We start from the raw sequence: 14,014 nt of genomic DNA on the forward strand, positions 1-14,014 counted from the left end.
CCAACATAGAAATAATGGCAATCTTCCTAAAAAGCAATCTGCAGATTAAATACAATCCCATTAAAATCCCAACACAATTCTTCACAGACCTCACAAGAACAATATTCAACTTCATATGGGAAAAGAAAAAACCCAGGATAGCTAAAGCAATCCTGTACAATAAAGGAACTTTCAGAGGCATCACCATCACTGACTTCAAGCACTACTGTTGAGCCATAGACACAAAACCACCTTAGTATTGACATAAAAATAAACACATGGACCAATAGAATTGAATTGAAGACCCTGACATTAACCTACACACTTATGAACACTTGACTTTGACAAAGAAGCCAAAAAAGGTACAATAGAAAAAATGGTGCTGGGATAACTGAGTGTCAACATGTAGAAGATTGCAGATAGATCCATATCTATCACCATGCACAAAATTCAAGTCCAAGCGAATCAAAGACCTCAACATAAATCCAGGTACACTAAACCTTACAAAAGAGAAAGTGGGGGGTAGCCTTGAATGCATTGACACAGGAGACCACTTCCTAAATATAACACCAGCACCACAGACACTGAGAACAAAAGTCAATAAATGGGACCTCCTTTACTGTAAGTCAAAGGACACAGTAAACATGACAAAATAACAGCCTACAGAAAGGGAAAAGATCTTCATCAACTCCATATGTGACAGAGAGATGATTTCCAAAATATATAAAGAACTCAACAAGCAAAATACAAAATAATCCAATTAAAAAATGGTGTACAGAGCTAAACAGAGAATTCTCAACAGAAGAATCTCAAATGGCTAAAAGACATTAAGGAATTGCTCAACATCCTTAATCATTGGGAAAATGCAAATAAAACAATGCTGAGATACCATCTTATACCTGTCAGAATGGCTAAGGTCAAAAACACTGACAATAGCCTATGTTGGAGAGGATGTGGAATAAGGCTAGCCCTCCTCCACTGCTGGTGGAAATGCAAACTTGTACAGCCACTTTGGAAATCAGTATGGTGGTTTCTCAGAAAATTGGAAATCAATCTACCACAAGACCCAGCAATACCACTCTTGGGTATTTATCCAAAATGTGCACACTCATACCACAAGGAAGTTTGCTCAACTATGTTCATAGCAGCATTATTCAAATAGCCAGAATGTGGAAACAACCTCAACTAAAGAAAGGATAAAAAAAAATGTGGTACATTTACACAATGGAGTGTTACTCAGCTGTAAAAAAACAATGACATCATGAAATTTGCAGGCAATTGGATAGAACTAGAAAAAGCCATCCTGAGTGAGGTAGCCCAGATCCAGAAAGACAAACACAGTATGTACTCACTCATAAGTGAATGCTAGATTTAAAGCAAAGGATAACCAAACCAAAATCCACAGCTCCAGAAAAGCTAGGTAACTAAGAGGGATACATGGATTGCCCTGGGAAGGGGAAAGGGATGAGATATTCTGGGTAAACTGGGCAGAGGAGTGGAGGAGATGGGGGATGAGAACATGAGAGAACAGGATGATCAAGTTGGAGGAAGGATGGTGTGGGAGAGCAATGAAAGAGGTATCTTGATAGAGGGAGCCATTAAAAGGCTAGGGAGAAACTGACGCTAGGGAAATTCCCAGGAATCCACAAGGATGAACCCACCTAAGACTCCTAGCAATAATATCGAAGATGCCTGAACCAGCCTTCTCCTGTAACCAGACTGGTGACTACCAAAACTATCATCATAGAACCTTCAACCAGTAACTGATGAAAGCAGACATACAGCCCCACACCCAAACACCAGGCCAAGCTACAGGAGTCCAGCTAAAGAGAGGAAGGAAGGGTTATATGAGCAAAAGTGGTCAAGACCATGATGGAGAAACCCACAGAGACAGTTGACCCAAACTTGAAGGAGTTCACAGAATCTAGACTCACAGCTGGGACACATACATGGGACCAAACTAGACTCTTTGCATATGGGCTACAGTTTTGTTGCCTGGTCTGTTTGTGGGGCTTCTGGCAGTGGGACCAGGATCTATCCTTGGGATATGAGCTGGCTTTTTCATTCCCTACAATGGGAAGACTTGCTCAGCCTTGATGCAGTGGGAGGGGCTTAGTCCTGTCTCAACTAAATGTGCCAAGCCTTGTTGACTCCCCATGGGAGGCCTTACCCTTTCTGAGGAGTGGATGGAGGTGGGTTGGAGGGAGGTGAGGGGAGGAGCAGGAGAAGAGGAGGGAGTGGAAACTGTGTATATAAAATGAGTTTTAAAAAAAAATGCCAAATAGAAATCTACTATTTCACAAGCTTCCTTAAAAGCATACCTAAATGTTTAACTGAAATTGCACGACATGGGGTAACAATGATCCTCCCAGAAGTCTCAGGCAACCAAACAAGAGCCCAGTGCCCGCTGTGAGATGTCTCCCTTTAAACTGTATGGTGGCGAGGGAGGGGCAGCCCAGTGCTCACTGTGGGAAGTCTCCCTTTGAACTGTAGGTAGGGGTGGAGAAGCAGCTTTTGAGTTATGTGAGACTAATTTATAAAACATATAGCTATATAATCAACATAGAATTCATGAAAACAAATGTGTATATTTGGACAAACATAAAAATTAGTTTACTACTGTTTGAGATTATTTTTAGTTCACATAATTTCCTTACTGATTCTTTGGGACTTTCACATCATCCACTCAAATTCCACTCACCTCCCAGTCTCCCTATATCTTCCCCTCGCCCCTGAAGTGCCCCTCCAGAGAGAGTTTTTAAAAATTAAAAAAAAACAAGAAACAAACAAACCTCATCACTCCTCCATCTTTCCTGCATCTCCCACAACTGTTTAATCACCCTGGTGGCACTGGGAGCTGCTGTGTGTCACAATGTACCTTTTTGTCCAATCAGCTTTACTTGCAAATGCTCATTGCAACAAGTCATTGGTCTGGTTCAAGGCCTCTGGTTCCTGGTACACCATCATCACTGGATTTCTCGTGGCCACCCCAAGTCATGGAGATCTGAGGATATTGTTCCATAAGACCAGTCCCTTCACGAGCTCCAGCAGGTCCTAGATGGGGTAGATGTTAGGGTGGGTCAATCCCAGGCCTGAGCTTTTCAGTCCAGGCCACAGTAGCCACACCCCTCAGGTGAGGGTGCAGAGTCAGCTCCCCATACACCATTGCCATCAGAGTAATGTGAGGGGTGGGACCATGTCTCCCAAGTGTGGGGAGGCTGGCTCACCTGTAATGGTCGGCGCCAGCTCTCTTGTTGCAGTGTCTAGTGGGAGAAGGGCCTGCTCATCATGACCCTCTGATCTCATCAAGCATGCTTCTTTCTTGGCCATGCATACACCTGTGCAGTTTAGGGGGATGAATATTAATCTTCCCTTATCAAAATACTAAAAAACATTAAGTTTATTATGAAGTAATAGATACAAAGTATTGAAGAACGACAATAACATTTTGTATATACACACACACAAATAACTTTCACACACAATAACACACACAAAAAATCAAGGAATTATATGACACCAGCAAAAAAGTAAAAGCTCCATACCTGAACAAACTAATGAGGAGCGTGCTGTGACATCAGGCTGAGCCTTTCAACTGCACGACATAAAACTAACGAGCCCTAGAAATAGTCGAGAAGAAGTGGCCAGCCCCAGAAGCAAATGAAGGGTATTTGGGTATATTTTCTCAATTGCTTGTTTATAGGGTTTATTGTTTTGCTTGTGCTAAACCAAATCTGTTAACTCTCATGTTTAACAAGAAGAGCAGCCACTGACAGAATAGCAGTAAAACCTATTTCAGAAAGACTAGTGCCAACATAAAGTTATTGCTCTGACACAGGGTGAGCAATTATCTTGCTAGATAAGTCTCTCTAGTATCCAGAGTTTAGCTTATTAAATATTGCTTTCATTAATCTCTCTAATCTTCCCTGTTGTAGCTCAGCAGAGCTGTTGCCAACCCTCACACAATAAAGAAGGCTGAATTTCACATAAATTTTCCATATCACTTAGATCTCCTCCCTTAATCTTGAGCATTCTTACTTGTAGGTGAACACTGCACAGCCCCGACCCACCAAGCCAGTATATGTGCTCGTGCCAACAGTAACTGAAGTGCAGTAATCCCACATCCTACATTAAGTAACAGCCATGCTTCAGCTGTCACACCGAGAACTAAGATCACATCAGCTCGCTACTAGAGGCTTAGCCACTGTATCAACTATTGACATTAAATCTTTGGAAGCGATGAAAGTTAACAGTGCTATTTTTATGTTATGCCAAAAAAAATCATCCAGTCTGTTTTCCCTTTTTGATTACAGTTCATTTAAGGGAAAAATGTTGCTGCATGGTTTGACAATGCTCTATGTGTCTTCGGCTGATAGAACACACAAAACGTTTGAATAGGCCCATTTATTTGAGCAGACGTATTAAATAATACTTTAAATGTGAACATGAATGTCATAAATTTTGTAGTCTCTGTAAAGTAGGATAAATCTGGTATTTAAAGTGGTCTTTGTTCAAAGCCATTTTTTTTCAAACAGTCATAAAGGGACTCTGATTTGTGCAGCATGAACAATGCCAGCATCATCATTTTAATGTTATCCATATGGGCTTCTAATAATAGATAAGAGTCTACATTGGTATTATATGTCTCAGAGACATTTAAAATCTAGATAAGGAAAGACTGATTTCATTGGCCCCATAGTTAAAGGAAAGCAGACCCTAATTAAAAGAATTCTGTTCTGAATTAACTAGTTTGACATGTGCTAATTGACAGATCCTGTGAAATGGTTCTAATTAAAGTCAATATGTCTTTTTCAATTAAAAGGAAATTAAGAATATACTAATATACATTAACAACTTAATCTGCCTTCACTATCCCATCCATCAGCTGCTTTTCTCAGTAACACTGGAGAAGCCTCTGAGGTGAACCGTCTTCTCCTTGCTTACGGTCCTCATCATTACCTCATGGAGCAGGCACAGTGGTGGTAGCAGCCCCGTGAGGAGAAGGTAACCAGAACACTTGCTTTTCAGAACTCCTAACTCCTCATTCACTAAATATAAACATGCCTTGCTGTGTTTTTAAAAAATGGGCATTTCTTAATAAGAATCTTTGCTAACTGGAAACAAATACAAGTGTTCTCAATTAGTTTGTCCTTCTGCTATAGGCCCTAGAGGTAATTGCATTCTGCTGGGGAGAAGGCTGGACTATGTTTTCATCATTTGGCTTGATTCAAAGCAAAGCTTGATTTGAGCAACATAAAACAAAAACATCTTTCAAATCATGTTCTGTTTACCAAATGAAACTTTGGGGAAAGCTCAGGTGGGAATACTCTGTACTGTATATACAACAGGAAAATGGAAAGGAAGGTTGCTTGGATGCCAGCACTGACAGAAGGCACATCCTACTCAACGAAAATGTAGCATGAGAGCTGTTTATAGCAACACAATTAAATATTCACATATACGCTATCAAGATTGCCGTGTTAGCAATTTTAGTTCTAGTGAAAGTTATATTGACCTGAAACATCAATACTAATGTAAACAACATTAACATCACATAGAGAAGTAAGCAAATGATTAAAAACCATTTGTTTCTTAGTTCATGATTATAATTTAACTGTAATTTAAAAGGCCTTAAGGGAAAGCTCTGTAAGACACTATATGCAGTTGTTTAATTTGCAATAGACAATATTTTGATAGACATTTCATCCCCACGTCCTGTTCTCCAGGGTTTAAAATTAAACCATAAAATATAGCTACTTAAACAAACAGTGAAATACTTGTTTCCAACAAAACCAATTTATTTGTGTCTAATGCACATCAAGAACAATGGATAAATAAGTCAGTTCCACTATTTCCTTTTCTCGGTTACATTATTAAAATATTAAATTTGCTATTACCTGTAACATTGAGGATAGGAGTGGGAGAGATGTGGAGGCAGCCTGCCTGCCAGGCAACCCAACATCATTCATTGAAACCAGTTTTCCCAAATGTGTTCTATTATCCTTTCCTGAGTAATTACCAAAACTTTAATGAAAATCATTCTGTGTGGGGTTCTAAAAGCAGCTGACATGGAGCAAGTTTCCACCATGAGCAAAGGCGCATTCATGCGCTTTCAGGAAGATGGCCCCTTACCGTTGTGACTGTGATCCGCCTCAACAGCCGAAAGGCGGTGTCGCCTCCCAGCATGCAGAGCCCCTGTTGGGTTTCCAATCCTAGGCTCTTGCTCCTCGAGCTGGCATGGGAAATGTACTCAGCTTTTTGAAATGGGAAAGGAGCCAGCGCAGCAACTTTTCTGCCCAATTAAAGAGTGTTGTCTACAGCAGGCCTATACAACATAAGGCCTGCAGACCGCACACAGCCACGAAACAATTGTTCATGACCCACCCACAGATTTGGGAAGGGAAGCAAGTAAAAGAAGGATTGGCAATAGGGCACCTATGTCAGCACGAAGGCAGGAGGCCGTTCTACAGACTCCGCCTCTATGTTCACATGTGACGGCGCCATGTGTCTAAACCCAAGAAGGCGGTCAACATGAACTGCCAACCCTCCTGACAAAGATTTCCGTCCCACAGTGCTACACTGGCTCAAGCACTTCCTAAAAGCAGGAACCGCGCTGAAATGGAATTCGGAAACCCAGACGCAATCACCTGTGCATACTCTTATAACAGTTGACAAGTTCGTCCCAGTGATCCCTATGGCATGTATTTCCTTGCTAGAATATGCTCCCTTCCATCCTGTCTCCTGATCGTGTCATTCAGTTGCAAATAGGTGATTAAATAACTTATTACTCAAAGAGGAACACTCGTAAGATTGAGCATAGACGAGAGTAAGGATCAGTTTCTCCACCGAATGAAACATAATCAACTATTTCAGCGTGCTGGAATCTAACTGAGCATGTTTTAGTATCAGTAGGAATGCTTAATGAAGAAAATATGGGTAATATTGGTGAGTTTCAGTGGCACATCTAGCAATTTAAGAGTATCTCTTATTATGGCTAACCCTATAAAATGCAACCATATACTCACAGGGTAGCCTGCTAGTACCAGAGTCAACTCTCTACTCCAGAAACTGGGGTTCTGTATTGGGTCTGTCTGATACTCTGCAGTACAGCCAATGAGGCTAACCACAAAAGTGAAGGTCGCTTACCGATACCAGCCTGTCACCAGGAGTTGAGGACAGGACCTGTCTCATAGCTTTTCTTCTTTGTTGTAACCAGGCTTTTAAGGAAATCATTGGTTGACCACACCAATAATAACGAAAATATTACAGTTTTTGTTTGTCACAAAATTGGAAATGAACATCAATGGCCTTCATCAAGCAATGACTACCATCCTTGGTGTCAGGGGACAGTTTGATCTCAAAATAGCTTTATCACAATATTTAAATTACCCATTAGAAAAGAGGTATATAAGCCACACCAAAAAATAATAAAGTATATCCCATCACAGAAAAACGCACACACACAAAAAAACGACTAAGAGACATCATTCCTAAGCAACCCAGACATACTTACCAAAGACTTTAACTATCATATTATCTATGAAGGAATTAATAAATAACTAAATTAAATTATGTAATTTAAATGTGTATAAGTAAAAATATCAATAAAGGAATAGAAAAATATTTTATAGGTATGAAAACTAGAACTGAAAAATATGAGATGAAAATTTTTAATTCACAAGCTGTGTTCCATAGTCCCTTTTAGCAGTCAAAAGAAAGAACTGCCAAGCATGTACTGGAGTGCAGAAATTAACTGAGAAACTTAACAGAACCTAGCAGATTTATGAGGGATACCATGAACCACACTAATACAGCATGGAAGCCATAGAATGACAAGAAACTAAAATGAATGGAAAAAATGAGAAACATTTGAATATTCAAAACCTCCCCAAGTTTGATTGACAACATGAATCTATACATTGGGAATCTCAAAACTCTATCCAGAACAAACTCAAAGATCCATTCTAGGATGTATAATCAAATGATTAAAAGTAAAAGACAAGGAGAAAAAGTCTTGTAGGGATCAGAAATGAGGAGATCCATCATATGCTCAGAACCCTCAGTAAATAGCAGACTGCTTCTCATAAGAAACTCTAGAGGCCAAAATGAAATAGGACAAGCTATGGAAAATATAGAAGGAGGAAAACATGCCAGGGATTTAATCTAGAAAGTCAGTCCTTCAGAAATGAAAACTAAGATATTTCAAGATATCAAAACATAAGAGAATTCATCTCTAGTAACCTAATCAGCAAGAGTTGCAGAAGGGGAGCACCAAACAGAAACTAAAATAATACAAAAAAGTAAAACATTTGTTAAGATAGTTACATAAGTACATCTTATTGTGTATTTTGGCATGGAACACTCATTTCTTAATTGTATTGGCTTATTTTTTACTTCTAATATGTATGCTGTACTTACGCCATTTCCCCACCTCCAATTTCTCCAGTGCCTTCCTCCCCCAACTGCTCCCTGTCAAATTCATGACCTCTTTTTTAATTATATATATATATATACGCATATATATATATACGCAAATAAATATATAAATATAACCTTCTGAGTCCATTTAGTGTTGCTCGTATATATACATTTTTAGAACCAAGGGGGTACCCAACCTTAACTGATACACATACAGGAAATATTGTGTAAGAGGTCTCATAGGGCCTTACCCTAGGTGGACAGTAAGCCCTCTTATTATTTTCTGTTTGATTTTATAGAATACACCAAACAACGTAAACTCATGTTAATGTCCAAATAATTCACAAAGATGAAATTTGTGATAACATAGGATACCAGAGCCTTCCATGTACACCATAAGTGCTCTACTCTTGAACTATACTCCAGTCCTGATTATTTTTATGCCAACATAACACAAGCTAGAGTCAGCAGAGAAGAGGGAGTCTCAACTGAGACAATGCCTGTACAAGATCAGGCTTCTGGCAAGTCTATAAGGTGTTTTCTTAATTAGTCATTCATGCGGGAGTCATCACTAAGCTGGTGGTCCTGGGTTCTATAAGAAAACAGGCTGAGCAAGCCATGGGAAGCAAGCCAGTAAGCAGCAATACTCCATGGCCTCTGCCTCAGTTCCTGTCTTCATGTTCCTGCCCTTTGTGAGTTCCTGTCCTGAATCCTCTCAATGACAGACTATCATGAGGTAGTGTAACTCAAATACAACCTTTTCTCCTCAACTTGCTTTGGTCATGGTGTTTCATCATCAACAGTAGTCCTAAGATAATGCCTAGCCCAAAGGGGTGCTTATGAAAAAGCCCATGCCTAACATCATATTCAATGATGAAAGAACAAAAGTTTTCCTCTAAGACCAGGAACAAAATAATTGCTGTTTAACATTTTATAGGAAGTTCAATTCATAGCAACTAGCCAAGAAAAAATAAATAAAAGAAATCCAAATTAACAGTACCCTCTATAGGTATGGAGAAGTCAAACTATGTCTATTTATACATAACATGATTCTACAAAACCATGAAGATTTTTCAGAGGCAAATTACAAGGCCCTGTTAGAGTCAGTAAATGATTCAGTGAAACTGCAAATTAGGAGGTCGACAAACAGAAATAAGTTATATTTCTATACAGTAGCAATAAACCTGAAAACAAAATTAAGAAACCTGAGCTGGAGAGATGGCTCAGCCATTAAAGGCTAGGCTCACAACAAAATTAGGAAAATTCTACCTACAAAAGTACTAGAAAATATCCATAAACTAAACCACTACAGTGGAAGATGTTCACGCTGGAAGCCACACAACCTTGTAGTTAAAGATGTCCAAGATGAATTGTAACACATCAATGTTTCTAAACTGAAAGCCCTAATGTTAAGAGGAAGATCCATTTTCCATGGAAAAAATGAGTTCCTTGAATTCATGTGGAATTTCAGAGGACTTACAGCACCCAAACAATATCTTAAAGACAAAAAGAAATACTTGCAGTATTCACATTACTTAATTAAAACTTGCTACAAACGTAAAATAACAGAAATGGCATATTGCCAGCATAGCAATAACATACATAATAAAATTGACAGTTCAAAACAGATCTGAACTTTTTGGCCAATTTTCTTTTTGGATTTATGTATTTTATTTTACACGTATGAGCATTTGTTTCTGAACATATTGCTATGTACCACATGCCTGCCTGGTGGCTGGGAGAGCTGAAGAAGGGATGAGCTCCCCAGGAACTGAAGTTACATGTGGTTATGAGATGCCGTATTGGTGCTGGGACTTGAACCCAGATACTCTGTAAGAGCAACAAGAACTTTTAACTACTTGCCCATCCTTATTTCCAGCCCTGCAAATTGATGTTCAATGAGCTTGAACGAACATTCATAAGGAAAGAAAATTATTTGACAAACATTAAAGGATCAAATGGGTAACTACATATAAAATACACTGTGCATATCCCCACCCTTATACTACAGTCAACACAAAATAGATCCATTGCTTAAATACAATAGCTCTAGTTATGCAACTAGTAAAAGAAAACATAGGGTTAGATCTTGATGACAAATAGCAAAAAAAAAAATAAAAGGATATACTTGATAAAAATAAACATGCTTTTGGTCTCAAAATATATTACTGTCTATATGAAGAAGAAAACATTGGGAGAGCTGGGCGTTGGTGGCGCCTTTAATCCCAGCACTTGGGAGGCAGAGGCAGGCGGATCTCTGTGAGTTCAAGGCCAGCCTGCTCTATAGAGTGAGTTCCAGGACAGCCTCCAAAACCACAGAGAAACCCTGTCTCAAAAAAAAAAAAAAAAAGAAAGAAAGAAAACATTGGGAGAGTGGAATGGTCTTTTTTTCCAAATCATGTATCTGCTGAGACATTAGTATTAGGATGTGTAAAAATATTGCTCAACAACAAAAAGAAGTCTTTATACAACAAAAAAGCAAATACTTGAAATGAAATATATTAAGCATGGCCTAAGCACCTACCTCTAGGCCATGTTTCTCCACTGCCAAAGTGAGGGTAAAGCTTCTAACATGCCAACCTTGAGTTACAAATCCCACTGAAACCACAGCATACGGTTCTTTTTTTTTTTTTGAAGATTTTTTAAATAATTTAATTTTTAAAGTATTTGTATGAATGTCTATTTTTGTGTCTCATTTTGTATAGTTATTTTTATCATTTTTATTTTAATTTTAAATAGCTTGTTTTACATGTCAATCCCAGTTCCCTCTCCCTCCCCTCTTCCCACACTCCCCTTCCCCCCCACTCTCCCACCCTTTGCCAAATCCTTCCACATAGGGGATATCTAGAGTCTGTCATTTCACTCTGGGTAGGGTCCAGGCACTCCTCTAAGAGTCCAGGCTGAGAGAGCATCCCTCTTTGTGCTATAGGCACACGATGACTGTTTGTATTCCAGGGATAGACACTGATCCACAGCTCAGGGCCCCATAGGTTGCCCAGGCCTTCTCGCTGACACTCACATTTGGGGGGTCCACATCAGTCCCATGCTGGCCTCCCCACTGTCGGTCTGGGGTCCAAGAGCTCTCCCCTGTTCAGATCAGCTGTCTCTGCTGGTTTTGCCAGCCCATTCTTTGCCAATTTGCTCATCACTTCTCTCTGTCACTGGGTTCCTTGGGTTCAGTTCAGTGATTAATTGTGTGTTTGCCTCTGCTTCCATCAGTCACAGGATGAAGGCTCACAGATGGTTATAGACATCAAGTTCATTATCAGGAATGGGCATTCGAGGTGCTTAGCTTGCCAATTGGTGTTATCCCTTTAGATCACTTGAGGTCACTCTGGTGCCTGATCTGTCTTCTATCCTATGATTCCCTCTTCCCCCTATTCTAACCCCACCCACTCAACTTCCTGTTCCCCCATGACCAACTCTCTTCCTCTTCACCCCCTCTCTTCTTCCCAGCTCCCACCCCCCCCACCCCTCACCGTGTTCCCCATCCATTCAGAGGATCTTGTCTCAATCCTCTTCTCTTGGGTACTATGCATATATGCGTATCTTTTAGGTTCTTTCCTGTTTCCCAGACTCTCTATCAGTGGAAGTGCAGACTGGCACTATCCTGATCCATGTCTAAAATCCATATATGAGTGAGTACATACCATGTTTGTCTTTTTGCGACTGGGTTACCTCACTCAGGATGGTTTCTTCCAGTGCTATCCATTTACCTGCGAATTTCAAGATTCCATTGTTTTTTTCTGCTGAGTAATACTCCATTGTGTAAATGTACCACATTTTCTCTATCCACTCTTCAGTTGAGGGGCATCTAGGTTGCTTCCAGGTTCTGCCTATTACAAATAATGCTGCTATGAACATAGGTTCTTTTTTTGTAATATCCACATAAGGCAAAACAACAGAAAATGAAATAGTGCTAACTAAAACCTAACAATTCTTTCCAAACAATAAAAGTTCAGAGAAAAAGCAGACAATCATTCACCTAAATGTCTACTAATATAGTTTGAATCATCTTCTTGTGAGCCTTTCAGACCTGATGCATTTTACAGCATTGATGTCACACTTGTGTGGATTCGATGCTCACTCTTCACAGGATTGTATATGAGGCTCTTCTTTTTCATTTGTTATTCTTTTTATTTTATGTTCTTCTCTAATGTTTGGTTTGGCTTGGTTTTGTCTTTTGCTGCTTAAAAAAGAAAATAGAATGATATACCCAAATCTAGCATTAAATTACAATTCTTTTTAAGAGAGAAAATCAAACACATAGGGAAAATACAAATGGGAAACACCCTAAAATTTTCATTACACTACAAGCTACATATGTGCACATTTTCCATTATTCAATTCAAATATTTCCAGATTTTCATCAAGAGAGAAAAGACCAACATTTGTCCTTGACCATGTGGTAAAGGCTAGTTAAGAATCCCAAGACAAGGCTTAAGGAACTAGTTCTACAGCCAGTGTTCAATCTACAGAACCAGAAAAAAGTGTAAGGACGACTGATTTTTATTTCATGCGTTGTATTTTATGAGTGTTTTCTCTATGTGTACATAACAAGGACTTGTAATGTGTGCCTAGTGCCAGAAGAGGGCACCGAATCCCCTACAACTGGAGATGGACAGTTGTAAACCATCATTTGGGTGGTGGGAAACAAACTCCGGTCCTTTGGAACAGCAGCACACGCTCTAAACTGCTAAGCCATCTCCCCAGCCCTATTTTTGTTAATTACAAAGGTAATAAGACTTTATATTTGAAGAAAATATGATCTCAAAGTTTTAATCTTTGACATGGGAATATGTTCACTATGCCAACTTTGCAGCAAGGAACTGTTTACACACACCAATATGGCTACAAATGGGCATCTAATTGTTAGCAAATAAATTACTCCTTAAAATTAGATGTCTGCTAACATCACTAGTTATGACTCATTTTGGAAATGCTCTCAAACAAATTTTCTGAATTTGTTCCTTAACTTAAAACCAGAAAAGATAATATCCTGTGGGGTCCTGAGGAGATGACTCAAGGGACAAAGGCTTGTCTTGCAAGCGAAGACACCCAAGCGACACCCAGAGCCCACATACGGCAAGTGAGTGCAGTGGCCCACGTGTAAGGCAGCCCTTAGCAGGAAGAAAGAATGGACTCCCCAGGGAAAGGGAGATGCATGGATGTGCAAGCTCTGGGGTCAGGTAGGGGATGCTGCCTCAGTAAACAGAGAAGAAAGCAATTGAAGAAACCACCTAACACTGACCTCTGACCTGCACACACATGCAGACAGAGAGAGAGTGTTCTATAGATAACTATAAACTTAGTGTTGTGTAGGTTCCCCAACACAATATGGAGGTGACATGTTGCTATTGACACACAGCAGGCCTGTGATCTGAATGCAGAGAAGAGAAAAAAAATGAAGGCTTCCCCAAGGCTAAGAATGCAACTTTTTTTTAACTATTGTGGTTAAATACCCCTTTAAGTAAATAAAATCAAAATGAAACCAAGAAAAGTAAGCTTTTTCCTTTATTTGGCCACTGGAAAAAAATATTAAAACAAAACAAACATAATATCTACATTTCATCTACATCTTTACATAGCCAATTTGTAACATATTCCAACCACTGTG

At 39.4% G+C, this 14,014-nt stretch overlaps 1 long non-coding RNA gene across 4 annotated transcripts in view; it reads right to left on the reverse strand.

Moving 5' to 3' along the window:
- Window positions 1–2,778: 2,778 nt before the first annotated feature.
- LOC106022542 overlaps window positions 2,779–14,014 on the reverse strand; it is a 65,053-nt gene continuing 53,817 nt past the window's right edge. For all 4 annotated transcript variants that reach the window (XR_001197497.3, XR_005869904.1, XR_005869906.1 and 1 more), the window contains 2 exons: window positions 3,207–3,317; window positions 2,779–3,033 (listed from right to left, as the gene is read on the reverse strand). This is a non-coding gene — a long non-coding RNA (uncharacterized LOC106022542). The remainder of the gene's footprint in view (window positions 3,034–3,206; window positions 3,318–14,014) is intronic.

Source organism: Mesocricetus auratus, unplaced genomic scaffold, assembly GCF_017639785.1.
Source record: "Mesocricetus auratus isolate SY011 unplaced genomic scaffold, BCM_Maur_2.0 Super-Scaffold_100020, whole genome shotgun sequence".
Taxonomy (NCBI): Eukaryota; Metazoa; Chordata; class Mammalia; order Rodentia; family Cricetidae; genus Mesocricetus; species Mesocricetus auratus.